Genomic DNA, 18217 nt, shown 5'->3' on the forward strand with positions numbered 1-18217 from the left:
TGGCCCTACTCAGGCCGGTTTCTGCTTCCCTAACTAATGCAGTCTCAGGTCCCGCGCGCAATTGGATTGGAGCAGAAGCTGTGTTCCACTCACCAGAATTCTTAAGATCCTGTGGTGGGTGTTGTGCGTAGCTGGCGAGTGTCAGCTGACCCTGTGCCCTAGCTGCCCCGGTGCTTTTCTGACCGGAAGACCTCCACATCTGCATATCCATAGAAACTTATGCTCGTTCTGTTCTTTCACTCCAAATCAAAAGAAAAAAATATTTTCCCAAACCAAAAACCATTATAATCAAACAAACAGTTATGCTAGCCAGTTTTCAATTGCTGTAATGAAACGCCATGACCAAGGTAAACTGGAGAAGAAAGGATTATTATCCACATTCTAGTCCATCATCCATAGAGTCAGAACAGGAACTCAAACAGGACAGAATATTGAGGTAGGAGCGGATGCAAAGGCCATAAGTGTTGCTTACTGGGATTGTCCTCATGACTTGCTCGGTTTTTATAGAACCCAGAACCACCAGCCCAAGGATGGCATCACTACAGTGGGGTGGGCTGTCACCCATCAATCATTAAAAGAAATGCCCTGCAGCTGGATCTTATGGAGGCATTTTATTCAATAAGATTCCTTCCTTTCAGATAACTCTCGCTTGTGTTAATTGGGCATAAATTTATCCAGTACAATTAACACCTTGTCAACTTTACACACAAATACATCATTGTTAAGCCATAATACATCCTTTCCTGTTCTTCACCAAGATCATTCAATAATGTGAACATTATAATACTAACCTTTGAAATCATAAAAGTCACACCATCCTTAAAATTTTAAATAGTTAAAACTTAAATTAGTATCTTAAAATCAAAGTATTAGTATCTTTGAATTAATATCTTAAAATAAAAAATCCTCTAAAATTTAAAGTCTCTCAACTATGGGCTCTCATAAAGTCAAAAATAAATTCTTTCTTACTTCAACAGGGGAGAACCTGAGCACAGTCACACCAAGTAAAACTAAAACCGAACTCCAACAGTATAAGTAACTCAGTGTCCAATTACTGGGGATTCACTTACAATGTTCTGGGATCTTGTGGTTCTCTATTTTTGCCATGTACAGCAGACATACCCTGTCTTCCAGGTTCTGACAGGCTATTCTCTATGCTGCTGATGCTCTTGGTGGTCATCACATGTCACAGGCATCTACAAAACTACTGTGGGTCCCTTGCTCCAACTGGGCTACACTTTGATCAATGGCCTCTTCAGGGGCTCCATCTGTTACACAATGCTGTACTTCAGCCAATCTCTATGATGTTCATACCTTCAAAGTCAGCACCATCTGAGTGACCCTTACACTACCAAGTTTGACTTCTAACAGGAGATACAGCCGTGTCCATGTCTGAATCACAGATTCTGTTTGCTGACTCTCTGGAAATACTTTATAGAAGATTTCATCTCACTAATGCTGGTCTCTTCTAAACCACTGCTCATCTCTCAGCTTCAGCTGATCAGGATCAAGTATTCCAAGAAAATAAGGACTCACTTCAGTAGTTTCAGAATCTTATGAATCACTGATGACTTTTTCAGCCCAGCTAAACCAGAATCATGGAATCATGGAATTAAAAATATCAAATTGCCTTTATAGTCTTGAAAGTTACATCTGAAACTTCACAAGCCAGGCCTCTACCATCTGCATTCCTTTTATAATTCTTGTATTCCAAGTTTCTACAGGATAGTCCACTGAGATATCAATGGCTTTTCCAGTCCAAAGTTCCAAAATCTGTCTACAACCCTCCCCCAAAACACATGGTCAGGTGTCTCACAGCAATACCTCACTATCCTGACAACAATTTCTATCTTTGTTGCCATTGGATTGCTGTGATGAAACACCATGACCCAAGATGAGTTGGGAAGAAAAAGATTTACTTGGTTTACAATTCCATATTGTAGTCCATCATTGATGATTTTCCGGATAGACACTCCAACAAGGCAGGCACCTCAAGGCAGAAGCTGATGTACAGGATGTGGAGGGGTTATGCTTACTGGCTCACTTCCTGTGGCCCGCTCAAACTACTTTTTATAGAATCCAGAATGAATAGCCCAAGATGGCACCACCCATCAGTTGGTTCCTTCCCATCAATTACTAGCTAAGAAAATGCTAGATAGCTTCTTTGTATGGAGGCATTTTCTAATTGAGGTTTCTACCTTTCAGTTAACTCTAGCATGTGTTAAGTTGATACAAAACCAACCAGTACACACACACACACACACACACACACACACACACACACAGACACATTCAAAGCCCAGTCATACAAAACAAAAACTCTGCACACACACAGAAATCATGGAGCCCATTTTGTACTGGTCAACAACTTGTGACCATGAGGCTCTCCCTAAACCGAACATACTCTTAAAGTAACTGGCTGGGATGGAACACAGGTAAAGGCACAGACCTGTTACACAATACTTGCATGTGGTAATTTGAGATCGTGACGAATTTTAAGCCTGTCTCTTGCCACTATGCTAAATATGTAATCTATAAAATGAACACTGAACATCTACATTAACCTATGTAAAAATTAATGAAACATTGATCATTTACCTGTAAAAGTAAGCTTATATTATATTTTGATCTCAGTGCACTAAGAAGGATGCACTCTCGTTTCAAATTCATGTCTTCAATTAACCTTCTCCTGATTTAATTTTTTAAAGGTTGACAGTCACCAACATGACTTTCAAGTTGTCAATCTGTCTGGCCTGTTGTAAAACCCTGCCAAGAGAACATATCCCTTATGAATGCTAAGTTTCCATAAAAATCACAGCTCTTTCTTAGATCAAAAATGCTGGGATAGCAAGTTTATTGTTGGGTAGAGAAGGATGTTTCTGGGATGGTGGGTTTTATTTTGCTGTCCTGGTAAACAGGACAGGCTAAATTCTTAAACCTGGGTTTATTACTTTGAATCGTATAAAGCTTTTGGCCATCAGACATATCAGTAGTACAAACCACTGGAAGGTGGTGAATGTCTGGATGACATTTACTTTGCATATTTTCATGCCTCACGCTAATAAGTTGTATAACTAGTGCTTACATATGAGCAGTCTTTTGAAACCATTATTTCTTGTCCTAAAGTTCACAAATAGATAGCATTCTATGGAAGTAAAAGTTAAATTGAGAATTAAAGTTATCTATTCAAATGATCAAACAATTTAATGGATTTTTACAAAACATACGAAATATACTATTTCAAAGCAATGCTCGATACTTATGTAAGTATATTCCATCTACTTGACTTCAGATGAGCTACGTAGTTTTTCCCTCAATGCTGGGGTTTGGACATAAGACCCTTGCTAGGCAGGCCCTCCCCCAGTCTCAACTCCTCAACTTTATTGGTGAGCCAGGTTTATTGGTTTATATAGAAGTCTTCATTTTGTAACTTGATTGTTTACCCCAAGGATACAATCAGACTTTGCCTCTGCTTTAAAGATCGATTTCTTTTTATTTGTATCCATTCTGACTGCCTCTATGTATCTACACGGTATGCCCGTCCAGCAGCACTGGAGTTGGGAGTTAGATGGTGGTAAGCTGCCACATGGGAGCTGGCAATTGAATTGGGCTCCGTTTCGGAAGCTCTTACCCACTGAACCATTTAGCCAAACCATGCTTTGAAATATTTTTTCAATAGTTATTTTAAAATAGACATAGTAGAAGAAGAAAATAATGCTTGTGTATAGAAGATCGAGGAAGTAATCCAGAAATGACAAGCAAAGCAACATGTTAGAGTTTAACAGTTTCAAAAAAATAAAATAAAATAGACCTTACATGTTAACAAACAATAATGTTGAGGACTAATGTTGGGCTTTAAAAAATTTTTTGCATTTATTCTCTATCATCCTTTCAACGTCCAATAACTCCAAGAGGATGTGTTTGTTTCTTCTCATGTTGCTTTTTAATTGTATGTTATGTATTGGGATTAACCATTTCATAACAGATGTGAGTCTGTCAGAGTAACGTGCACCTGTGCCTAATCTGAAACTTAACACATCTTAAATGAGTGAGAAAAATAAAAACAAACAAATAAATAAAATTAAATGTCACAAAGTTTTGCAAGGTTTCTATATAATCTTCTCTATTTAGCGATCTAATGCAGTTAAATTCTTAGCCTGATATTATTTCTTTTACAGAAAAAGATTCCTGTGACCCCGGTTTTGTCTAGATTTGGTCTTAGTTCCCTAGATGCAGAGATGGGAATGAGAAGGTCTCTGAACCCTGGGCTGTTCTTGACTTGCTCTCTGTGAAGATGCACTTACCCCCTTTATCTATTATAAGTTTCTCTTTAATTATAGATCTGGTCTGAGTAAAAGCCTTACCACAACAATATCCTAGTATCCACTTCTAATGATTTGATGGCTGGATAATAATCACTATCATACCTTTTAGCTATGTTAAGTGAAAACTTTAATTCCAATTTAAAGACAATATTTTCAAAACAATGTCTTTGGAGTATCAAATTACAGAAATATTTGCATATTATTTCTATTTAGAAAAAAATATATAATACAAAATTGCATCCAACTGCAAACACATTATCCTTTGAACAATTACAACAAATAAGGAAGTTGGGATTCTGGTCAGGTCTTCTGCTAAACAGCACTTGAAAACTTGTAAATGACTTTGGGTACGTCCCTCAAGCTATTAGCAGTTATATTTCTTTATTGAGGGAAGGTGATAATAGCTGTCTTCTGGCAGTTAACCTTTGACCAATATGCAGTGCACACATTGATTCCTCTTTTATTGAAATATTAAGCTTCTTGATGTGTCCGTTTTCATAATGGGGATGAATATTTTTTAATATTCTCCCAGCTGGACTATAGAAAGAAGTATGAGAATAGATGAAAATTAATCCTCGGATTGGACTTTTTATTATTGTGAGCCATTCTGAAAAGTCATTTACCCCAGTGCAGCTACCAGAGGTTATGAAAAAGGGAATTAAGGGGACAATAAATAGGCGGTGTTTATGGTCTGCTCTTCCAACCTACACTATAGGTGCTGCTTAGAAAACTCTAGAAAGCCGATCCTTAAATGAATCCCAGATATTATTCTTCTGATTCTCAGATATGTGTGTCCCTGTAGTTTATGTGGCTCTTTTGATGTTTGATGAATGCTGAAAGCTAAGAACTACTGGCATGAAGTCCAGTGATGAAAACAATTTCAACAGAAGTCTACTAAAACTTGAAAGTAGAATTTGTGCTGTGCTAGGAATTTGCACACACACACACACACACACACACACACACATATATATGCATATTATTATGTTCATGAACCTGTAAAAATATATAAAAATCAGTAAAATTTAGCAACTTTGATCATCAAGCATTAAAATGGCAAAGCAATAGCAGCACCAAAGGCAATGATCGGTGCTGCTGAGATGTTGACTTAAGATAGATTTCTATTGTATCTTTTATCCTAAAATGAAGGTGTATATACTTGTAAGACTTAGCACATATTAAAAGATTACAATCATCAGAGGGCATTATTCTTATCCAGCACTTGTTTTTATAAATAAATGTATAATTTGTATTAAAAAAACTGATAGGTCTTGAAGTTTTGCTTAGTTCTTTGAGATTAAAGACATCAAAGACTTCACAGTGATTTATTTCATTACAAAGGGTTTAGCGCATTGATCACTTAGTGCGGGTGGTAAATCTTTGTAGTGGAAACGACTCTGTACAGGAAAGGAGAGACTCTTAAAAGAAGTTATTTTTGCACCAAAAAATATCTTTATAACTGTGGCATCTTGAAATATGCTGCTGATACCAAAACTGGAGGAGGATAATATTAGAAAAACATATCTCTTTCTTCATTGCCTGTTGCTCGTCATATACCAGTGATTGTCAAAACAGTGGTTCTGTAGAGATGATGAGCTAAGAGGTGAGTTTTCAATAGAAGCCTCGGAGTCAAATTAAACTACTTACATAGCTCAAAATGACACCGTCTTCCAATGCCTATTGGAATTTATTAAAATGGTGACCTTCGATGGCCTTTAATCTCAAAACACTGGTCTTTAATAATTCCTTATTTATTTCATTTTGTGTCATTGGTTATATTCATATATTTATACAAGGTTTCAAAATTTGTATTTTGTATTTCTGCAAAAAAAAATGAGAAAAATTGCATGAATAGTTTGTCTGATTTTGTAAGCCAAGTTATAATAATTTCCCTGGGATGAAATATTTTCTTGACGTACAGCAGACCTTCTGTTCTTCCTCATCAAGCCAGAAAAGACATGAAAGAAGAAACCATGAGAGCCTCTGAGGTGGTAGGCCTGCTTCACCAGTAAATGCATGTGCAAGGATATGGTGTTTGTTGGCTATTGCTATCCCTGCAATGGCTCCTCATAACATTTTGATACATTAATATTAATTCCTTGAAATAAATCTGTTAATATGTGCTTATGAAGGAGATTGCTTTGTGGGAGAAAATAAAAGTATGTTAGACCTCTGAACTTAAAATAACTGGCTATATGATAATAGGAAACCTCCTTAATTTGATGTACTATCAGCTTGTGACTGTCCTTAAGTCCTATTGTTTTGTTTTTTGAGTGAGGAATGGCAGGATGACCTTGGACTTACCTAGAGGTAGAGCTTGTAGTTCTGTTCCTTCTGCCTCTACCTCCCAAGAGCACTGTGAGTATAGTTTGTCACCATGCCTACTTTAGATGGATAAGGGATCCAACTCAGGGCTTTGTGCATGATACCCACACATGTTGTCAACTGAGCTATCTGGCTTACACTGTCCTTCAGTCTTTAATCTTCATGGATATATGCTTCATGGAAAGATGGGTTTGATCATCATTAATCCCCACTGAGTGTTCCAGTGAGACTACTATCTAGTATCACACTTGCTAGTCTCTGTTGCAATTCTATCAGTGTTAATAGGTGAGCTGCCAGGTCAAACATTATGAAAATATTGCATAAACATTATCCTTGAAAACATCCCAATGCAGAGGTAAAATTGTGTCAAAGTACACTCAGAGTAAACAGCATATGTGTACACCAAATTAAAAAAAATAACATAAAGTTTCAGAAATAAGATATACATTACAAAATGTTAAGCAATGGATCTACTCATTATCATGTTGCTAAAAATCCATTTGTAAATTTCTCACTCCTCATTTCTGTGGCTTTGAGAAAAAGGTTTGAAAAGTGTGTTCACAAGAATATAGTCTATAGCAATGAACTCTGGATTGTTCAGTGAATTCTGGTCTCAAGGCCTAACACACAAATTCAGAAGTATAGACTGAAGAGTTTCTGAAGAAACAAGAGCAAAGAAAATGTCCTAATGCCATGTTAAATGATTTGAATAGATGTTAGGATTTTAGGTTACTATGGTCCCAGTGGTAGTACCAGGAATACCATGTAAAAGATTTCTGACATCACTTGTAGAGTAATTTGATCATAAAATAAGTTGATCATATATCTCCTCCTGTGACAAAATATGTAAAGAAGTAATACAAGGAAGACAAGATGTCTTCCTGGCCTGCAATGTATCATAGTAGGGCAGGTATAGCTTAGGAAACCAAGGAAGATCCCTTCACAAGACAGGAAATCAGGAAGCATTAGATATACACTGGAGCCAAAGCCAGTATGACTTTCAAGGCCCAGTGCTAATGACTTACTATCTCTGATCATCTAAGACCTACATTCACCTGTCCCGCCCTCCTTCAACTGTGTCATTGGCTGAAAATTGGGAGTTCTAATAATGATCTTTAGAGTCCATTCCGTGTTCTATCCATAACTGACACTGTCTATGAGGGAAAATAGAGAATGTGTAAAGTAGGTAGAAGATGGAGGATCTATAATGTGTTGTTTTGATTGGCTGTGAGTTGGTACACAGTCCTAATGATGCAATCTCTGCACTCTTCTATAGAATAGGGCATAATGAAGAACATGCATGCTGTAGAAACTGACAGTTGGTATAATTATCGGCTTCACATGCCCAGGAGCCACTGATCAGTCATAGCTAAAGAAGTTACCTACATTACACATCAAAGGTGGCATTTGTGTTCCTGCTAAAGAAAGGTAGAAGAGGATGGGACAAAAATATCAGTAAGATTAAAAGCCTACCACATAGTGGAACATATGCCTTAGAAACTAAAAGTACTGAAGCCAGTACATGCAGCACACATACATTTTACATGATCTATTCCTATGTTGCTTATGTAGTAATTCATCTAGTTTTCTTAGTTTAAAAGGGCAAATAAATATAAATTATGAAAGAAAATATGGTTGAAATTATATCAGTATTTTGCAAGGTTAATCTTTTCCTAAAACAAGTTGCAGAACGAATTTAAGAGGAAAATCAAGTCAGTCTATTGCTTTCAATGTGAGCAGACAGAGGCATCTTCTTAAACTGTCAATTTCATCACTGTATCTTTTCACTGCATTTATTAGTGGCTTCAGTATTATTTCCTTCTAGTTCCAGTATATGGTAGGGTTTTATTTTTCTATATATAGTCCGGTTAGATCTGAAAAATACCCTAATATTTGTATTTTTTTAACAATTGCACATTTTATTGTTACTTGATAATATAGTTATATCAAGAGTACATATAATAAACATTCCTTTCTTTAACATTAGACTTTAAGTTTAATTTTAAACTGAAAGTTTAAATGTCATATATTTATTATTTTAGTTATTATGTAGGAAGTTGAGAAGTTTAAGACCAGCTTAAAAGAGGAGAAAGAGAGAGAGAAAGAGAGAGAGAGAGAGAGAGAGAGAGAGAGAGAGAGAGAGAGAGAGAGAGAGAGAGAAGAGAAGAGAAGAGAAGAGGAGAGAAGGAGGAGGAGGAAGAGGAAGAAGGGAGGGAGGGAGAGAAGAGGGAAGAAGGAAAGAATAAAAATAGAAAATAAAAATTGTCCCTAAAAATAGGGACAATTGGAGGGTATTAGGAAAATAATCTTTCAAAAATGTTTTGATTACTAGTAGAACTAGACAGTTTTCTTCTTTTCTTGTGAAATTCGTGTTTCTTTTTTCTCCCTTTTAAAAATTTATTCACCTTTTTCAAATATTTGAAATGCAATTTATGCTTTTTATTAATTTTAAGAGCATATATTTTTGTTAGTAATTTACTTTAATTTCTATTGTATTAAAGATTTCAATATTTTTACCAGTTTAAAAATATTTAAAGTGAATTTTTGAAAATTTATGTTGTATACTCATTTATTCCGATCCATTCAAAGTTTTGTGTGTTTATTGTAATACATATTTAATCTTTTACATTCAAATAATAAGTTGTTTTATAAAGACAAGAACTTTACCTATTGCTTTCTCCTTAATTTGATTTTACTTTTTACCTTAATTTTCTAATTCACTTTAAATGAGTTAAGGAATAATACAAGAATGACTTCAGTATCTTTTATAAATTTGTTCTTGTTTTTTCTTTCTCAGATAATGACTATCGCAATGAAAATGCCTTCTCCTTAATTTCATTCTGTCCTTTGCCCTTTGTCTTATTTATGATAATCTAATCTTATCCTTCAGTGAGTCACTTTCCCATCCAACAAAACTTACTGGTTATTACCACATACCTGATGGTATGCTGGTCAGAATCCTAATCAGGTCTGGGCTGTACCTATTGTTTCCAAGGAGAAACAAAGGTACTGTGGCATGTTAAGAAGACCCATGCTAGAGAAATTCACAAGCACTTCACTCAGTTGAAGGAACTGGAGACTTTGAGCCAGGGAATGACAGGCTTAGGCTTGTCCTTTCTCAAGCTTATCCTAACTTCTGTGTTTGAGATTGATGGCAGTGGCACAGATTATAAATCCAGTCATTCAAGTGCGACACAACACTTGACAGAACAAAAGAGATGGAGAGAAGTGACAAAGATCTGGGTTTCTATATTCTAAACACAGAGAATTTGCTAGAAGATTCCACTTGAAGTATATGTAATATACAGAACTGAGGGAAACTCTAATAGTTTCTCCTTAGCCATGGTAAAATGTTGCTTTTTTATTACCTCTCTTTCTCTCTGTCTCTTTGTGTCTCTCTGTCTCTGTGTGTGTGTTTGTTTGTGTTTGTGTGTACTTCAGGGATTTTATTTCGCACAAGCAAATGCTCAAAGACTTGCTACACCTTTGTACATAACTATCGAAGTGGCAATGAACACTTTGTACTCAGGCATGCAAAGCTTCTTGGCTGACCATACTTACTTTTACTGTAGTGAAAACAGAAGCCTAAACATTACACTGTGTCACAGGACACAGGTAACAAGAAAGAGAGGAGAAAGGGAGAGGCAGAGAGGGGAAAGAGAGGAAGAAGTGAGAGGTGGGGAAGCTGAGTCCCTGGGCATTCCCACTGAAGGAATATAATGTAAAAGAGATCAGTGAATTTTAGGAGAAGCGTATTCTCTCCCTATTGTTCTATGTCTCATTACCTCTACCTGGAATGTGTTTAAACATTGGAATAAACTTCATCTTCATTTTTCAAATGAAAAAGAAAAACTAAGAAAGGAGAGATGAATAAAGCAAAGAAGGAAAGGAGGGAGGAAGGAGAGGAGACAGTGAGGGAGGAAGAGAGGGAGGAGAGACACAAATGGGCCACACTGCAGAGGGTACCCTGGCTGTGTTACATGTGAGTTTTCAGAGATGTCAGAAGAGACTTGGAATTGTCCATTATCTGAACTCATATGGAAGTTGTTGGTGAGGTTGACAAGAAGAACTTAGTTGGATTAGTGGGACCAAAATCTGTTTGATAGAAAATAGACACAGCGACATTGAAAAGAGTCCTAATTGCCTTGAAAAATCAATGTGAAAAATAGAGATGTAAGATGTAGACTTAGAATTTCCTAAGACTAGGGGAATGATGGAATGTTTACTTCTTGGAAATAATTAGAAACAGGCACCACTGTTCTCTGATGTATGGGGTAGATTGAAATTTTTGCAACAAAGAGAAAGCTTTGACAAAATATCTACTGTGGAGACTGGCAAGTAAACATTGTGGTAGAAGATTTAAATGACTTCCCATTATTTCAGACTCTTCGGTGAATTAGGAGAGAAAGTCAGTGCTGAAAGATTCCATTTGGCTGCATGGAGGTCTACGTTAAGGTCATATGAGAAAGTACTTTCAGAGTGGGGATATGAATGGAGCATCAAGGAAGATTTGCCATCTGAGTGGTTCCCAGCGTATCCCTCTTGCCTGGGCATTACATTGATTGAAGACAAGGTGTTTATGATGCCACAAATACAAGCAGGTAGAAAAAACTTTTATTTCTCCTAGAACTTTCAAACCAAAGTACTTTTCTGTCACTTCCCACTGGACCTTAAGGGTTCAATTATGATTTGAAGCTAAAATGCCCTTTGCAGGTTCCTGATTTAAATTCTGTTGGTAAAAACTTTGAAAACTGTGGTAAGGACCCCTAGGAATATGGCCTTAACTGGTGGAAGCAGGTCACTAGACACGGACCTTTGAAGGTTAGACCTGTCCATTCCTGATCTCATCCAAGATCTCTGTGGTTCCTGATCCACAACCATGCAGACAGGTCTTCTTTCAGGTAGCTTGGACACTATGTTTCAAGTGTAACATATGCCCTATTTTTGATAATTAACTTAAATTACTCTAGTGAAATGCATGAGACAACTAACATACACAAAGAATACATTATCTAGCTCATGGTTCTGGAGTTCCAGTTTAGACCAAGCAGGCTACTCCTGTGGTTTTCTGGCAAGAGTGTTGAATAATAGCAACTTGTTGACATCATGAGTCAGGAAGTAGGAAAAGCCTCCACTTTTCCCTGTTCCCTGAGGCCCCCATACCCACTGTATGATCTAAGACTCTTTGTATGCCTGACTCTTAGGGATTCCAACACATTTCAAAAACACTATGCCGAAGGGGACAAAATATTGTTTCGTGGGGGCAGGTTGGCAGTGCTCAGATTCAAACCATAGCAGTACATGCGATAAATGCAATTTCTATTTGGCTAACTCTTGGGAACTGGGTCTCCACTGTAAGCACTGTGAAGCTCTGCCCTCACCTTTTATTCTTACAATGAAGTTATTTATAAAGGCGTGTCACAAAAACTTTTGAAAAAGAACATGATGTGCTGGTACTAAACTTCAAAGCTCCCTCTATCACATCAGCTAGATTCCCTGTGGTCTCCATCTCCTTCATCCCTTGACAGCACTGGTTGACTCAGCATCTGAAGCGATTAACAGTGTGCAGGAGAAGCTGTATTTGTTGTGGCAGGAGGAGCAACTGTTCAAATGCCACGAGGCTGCCTGTTGTTCTTTGTGAAATTACTCAGGGAGGACAATGGTGTCCATGATTGCTTAAGGATGGGTTGCTGCTGGTGTTCAAATTTATGAGAGTGGAATTCAGCTTTCCTCTATGGTTTGGGGGCATTTTTAGCTACATTTTCAAGAGACAATTGTTGGAGTAAGAATTGACGATTGAAATATGAAGAAAGATCCGTTTGATCATTGAAGGCACAGATTATATTTTGGTTTGATCGAGAGGTGAGTCATACACTCATTTCTTGCCAAAAGATGCAAGCTATATTTTAAAAATTAGGATTGTGATATAGATATATAAATGCTACAAACTAAGAATTTTTTTTTTTTTGCTAATTCTAGTAAAATTCTATCATGTACATTCCCATTATGAGACAGAACTGTTAGAGAGTGTGCTGTGTTCCAGGGATGCTCTATCTTCCTATTGCATCAATTTGTTTGATGGCATTAAATTAAAGATAAATTTATGAGTAAACAAATTTTCCATCTATTACAATATCTAAATAGCTACAAATTTCAAAATATATAGAAGAGACTTTTACAAAGAGAGGTCTCTATATTGTTTTTTTTTTATTTCACTGAGTGATTTAATCGCGCATTTATCACTTATTTTGTGATTTTGTACTAGGAATAGAGAATGTGTGAGAATTCAGAAGGACAGGATGAGATAACAGACACCAAATATATTTTACAGAGATGAAGAGAAATAAATTTAGTGAGCAGATAATAAGCACTAGCCACTGTGGGCCAGACAGCTGTGCAGATGCAATAGGACCACCCTTCTGATGTCCCATTGGCTTGTGAGGACCACACAGCTGGCGGGCTAGTATAGCTGAATGCCTCTTTAGTTAAAAATAGTGGAAAGGATGTAAAATGAATGTAGACTAGATGGCCTCCAGCTGAACAGTCAACAGCAAACTACACTTTGGAATGTGTGCGTGCACCTTGCACTTCATAGCACCTGGAGAGTTCTGTGTGATGAAATGCCATTTTAGATTTTATCTTGGGCATTTATGCAGCAAGCATTTAAGAAATTATTAAGAGAAAACTGGATGTCAGATGTAAATGCTAAGGAGTTCTTAAATTTAAATCAGAATAATTACTGCAGATAAATAAGGTAGATTTTTTTTTTCTGTTTTCATCTAGCCCTGATTACTTAGTTTGTGGACCCTCCTGGATTCATGAATGCTAGTTTTTTCAATTTCTTTTTTCTTGACTTACAAGTATATGTATTTTTTTCTGCCACTGTTTATTTTAAAAAGCTGTTCAAATTTTAATGAAGAAATAAGTTAAAATGATAAAATAATGTACTTTGTGATTGTTAGGTTTTATATCTATCATAAATATAGTATATGTATGTATATATATATATATATATATATATATATGTATATATGTGTGTGTGTGTGTGAGTGTGTGTGCGTGTGTGTGCGTATGTGTGTGTGTACATACATACATAAATACATAGTACACACAGGCTAATAGAAAGACATAAGTTACATAGAATCTATTTTTTTAATCTCAATTTTCCACTTTTCATGTTGCATTTCTATTTTAAAAGTTAAACAGTATGAAAATATATATCAAGAGTGAAATCCTCTTAAATGTTAATATGAACTTCTTTAGCTACTTTTTATTATATTACCTTTGCTCTTCATCACTTTCAATTTTTTAAACCAATGAACAGAGTATTAATTTTCTTAACAAAATATGTTCATATTTTAAAAATAAGTTTTAGAACAAACACTATCTACCCCTTTAATCTCTGAGTAAACCACCAGGGTAATAGATTTGAAGCAACACTAGACTTTTTTAAATAGCTTGGCACCACCATTGAGTCTCTGTCTGGATACCCAGAAGTTTCCATAAATTTGAGCTGATATATATGTGACACGAGGAGGGGTTCTCTTTTATGAGAAGCAGTAAGATCATGAACTCAGTGACAGAGGAAATGAAATTTCCTAAAGTTGACAGATATTCACTAAGGAAATATTTCATAACCAATTGTCAAAAAGAGAGTGGACGCAAAACTGCAAACACAAGGTTTATGTCAGTGGTTTTCAACCTTTGGGTTCAGACCCCTGCTGAGGTCACATATAAGATATCCTGTGTATTGAATGAACATTTACATTAGGATTTGGAACCGTAGCAAAGTTACAGTTATGAGGTAGCAGCAAAATATTTTATGTTTGGTGGTCACCACTACATGAGAATCTGTATTAAAGAATTATGGTTGAGAAACGCTGTTCTAGGGCATTTGCATGTGTGAAAATAAGATGCTTATGAAGTTCAGAGACTTCAGAGAATACCAAATTTGTAAGAGTTCCTAAACTGTAAGATTTTTCATAAATGCTTGCACACATTTTTACACAATGATCAACTGTTACATTGCTAAACAGGTCTATGTCCCCATGAAAACTTCTGAGCTGATCCTTTACATTTGTTTTGAGTTTGGCAAACGATTCGATAATTAATATACAAATCATGATCTTGGAATATGTGACTAAGTATCAGTAATGAAAATTAAACAGTTAAGAGTCTTTAACTGTGTGTATCTTTTTTCTGTAGTGGTATGCTTACTTAAAATTGGTTATCTGGCAGAATCTTGCCCTAATGAAGTATATTTTTTTCCCCAATGGATGGAGTCCTTTTGTAATAACACAACCTGTATTGTTGTTGTTAGAAAACAGATTTTCACAGCATTGCTGTCCAGTGAATGTCCTGTTGGTAAGAATATATACAATCCTCCAATAATGTTATTTAAGATATTAATGGTTAAATTAAGTGCACACATACAAACATACACAAACCTTATTATTACCATTGCTATATTGGGAGAGGTTGTTGCTTATGTTGTTGTTGTTTTGTTTTGTTTCTTGGTAAGAAGTTTGAATTTTCTTTGTTTCCATTTTTGCAAAATGACTCAGTGAAAATGTGTTTTTAATTATTTAATATTTAACATTTCATTTGCATGAAGTACTTAAAACAATTCAAAAGTTAAAATAAAGGTGCATTCAGTGAGATGTCTCAGAGGATAAAGCAACTTTCTGTGAGAGCTTAAATTCTTGGGTTGTATTGCCATAATCCATATAACAGATCAGTATATATGATCCTGGAAATCTGTCCTCCAACTGCCTCATGTGTGTGTACACATGAACATCAGAGAAATTATGAAATAAATTAATCTAAAAATAATTTTTAAAAATGAAAGAAGCCCCAATTACTACATTGAGCTTAGTCAAATCAGTGTTCAGGGATGTGTGTGGGTTTATTTTATTTTATTTTGACACAGTGTTTCTGAAGCAATCCAGACACATAATCTAGACATTACAGTGCAGGGCGTACCCTTGAGATAAGACTGCACATGTCCTGTGCTGGTGTAAAGAGAGGTGGGAAGAGTAGAGATAAAAGAGAATCATAGAAAAAGAGAATGCTATATAAGATGGATGGAATAACAAACACAAAGCAAAACAACAGCACCAACAACAAAACAAACATGTGTGCCTAGCATTCATTATTTCACAATAGTGAAGAGATGCTAGAGAGATGCAGTTCATCAATAGATGATGTGTTCACACTATTCAGAATAATGAATGTCAACAGAAACATACGAACTACAAACAGAATTGTGTATACATGGATTCAGCCACCAGAGAGCTAAGGACCACCAACATGGGGAAAAGAATGGTGCAGACCATGACTAATGGTTGCCTAAACGCACAAAAATCAGTACCCACTATATAACTCATGGACCACACGAAGCTCAAGAGGAAGACAAAAAGTGGATGTTTCACTCCTACTTAGAAGGGGGAACAAAATAATCAAGGGAAGTAGAGGGTGGGAGGGACTTCGGAGGAAGAGAAGAGGGGGAGAGGAAAAAGGAGCAGAATCAGGTATGGGAGGAGACTGAGGAGATGTACAGAGGGTCAAGAAATTGAACAGAGGTGTGTAGCAATAGGGGATGGGGAACTGGGAGTAGCAACCAGAAAGTCCCAGATGCCAGGAAATAAGAGTCTCCCAGGCCCCCACTGGGATGACATTAGCTGAAATAACCCACAAAGAGAAGGGAGGACCTGTCAAGACCATATCCAGAGGTTAAGCATGCCCCTCCCCCGGTTGAGGGATGGGGCCACCCACCCATATCCAAAATTTTAAACCAGAATTGCTCCTGTCTTGAGGAAATAAAGGGACAAAGAGTGAAGCAGTGACTGAAGGAAAGGCCATCCAGAGACTACCTCATCTGAGGATCCATCCCACATGTAGACAACAAACCCAGACACTATTGCTGATGCCAAGAGGAGTTTGCTGACAGGAGCCTGATACAGCTGTCTCCTGAGAAGCTCTGCCACATCCTGACCAATACAGTTGCTGGGGCTTGCAGCCAACCATCAGATTGAGTACAGGAATCACAATGGAGGAGTTAGGGAAAAGACTGAAGGAGCTGAAAGGGCCTTATCTGGCATCAATGGGAGGAGAGGCCCTTGGCCCTGTGAAGGCTTGATGTACCAGTGTAGAGAAATGCTAGAGAGGTAAGGTGGAAAAGGGTAGGTGGGTGGGGGAGCACTCTCATAGAAGAAGCAGGGTAAGCAGGTATAGGATGGAACAGGGTTTTCAGAGGGGAACCCCCCCAAAAGGGATAACATTTGAAATGTAAATGAATAAAATATCCAACAAAAAAGGAGCAATTTTTTGCAAAATTTGGTACAGCATTTAATTACCTGTGCTCTGGAAATAACCTGCTCACATTTAAATGCAAGCTTCTTCAATTACAAGCCCTGAATCATTGGACAGTCTTTTGTACTTCATTTCTTCACTTGAAGAAATGAGGTTAATCAAACTAGAGTTTCAAATCATAGAAGCTTAATAGGACTCAATGAGAATTATATATAATTGCAAAGTTGACTATGATACTGTACTGTATGCAAATATATATGGTTAAGGTAATTGCATATAAGCATATAGGTAAAATTGGTTGAATAGGTATATATGACTAAACATATATCTTATATGTGTGTGATCATTTCCATGTGTTTACATATTCATTTATCTCTGTATGTATTCATGTATATCCTTATAATTGGAAAAAATTTAAAAGATCTGTGATTGAGTGTATGACTATGAATGTGTCAATCCAAAGAGTATGTGGCTTTTATCTATACATGAATATGTATAAATATGGCACTGTGTGTAATATTGTTTACGAAATTTAAAAGCTGCTGCAAAGAAGGCAAGGAGGCACAGTGCAATCATGGTGGCAGGTGTGTATGTGTATGTATGTGTGTGTGTGTGTTTGTGTATACAGTAGTCTCAAGTAGAAATAGTAATTAAATTCTTGCCAGAGGAAATGATTTAAATACATCAACCTAGCTGATACTGGGTTTTTCACCAAATCTTTTCAATGTATTATTCACGTTTTGATAATTTCCCCTCTTTTCCAATCACTTTCCTATGCTCCATCTTCCCAAGTGATAAAGATCGCATGGGTAGTGGTGAGAGCTTCTGCCAGTTTTCTTTTTTTTTTTTTAATATTTTTTTATTACGTATTTTCCTCAATTACATTTCCAATGCCATCCCAAAAGTCCCCCATACCCTCCCCCCCTCTTCCCTACCCACCCATTCCCATTTTTTGGCCCTGGCATTCCCCTGTACTGGGGCATATAAAGTTTGCATGTCCAATGGGCCTCTCTTTCCAGTGATGGCCGACTAGGCCATCTTTTGATACATATGCAGCTAGAGTCAAGAGCTCCGGGGCACTGGTTAATTCATAATGTTGTTGCACCTACAGGGTTGCAGATCACTTTAGCTCCTTGGATACTTTCTCTAGCTCCTCCATTGGGGGCCCTGTGATCCATCCAATAGCTGACTGTGAGCATCCACTTATGTGTTTGATAGGCCCCGGCCTAGTCTCACAAGAGACAGCTATATCAGGG

Source organism: Mus caroli, chromosome 16, assembly GCF_900094665.2.
Source record: "Mus caroli chromosome 16, CAROLI_EIJ_v1.1, whole genome shotgun sequence".
NCBI classification, from domain to species: Eukaryota; Metazoa; Chordata; class Mammalia; order Rodentia; family Muridae; genus Mus; species Mus caroli.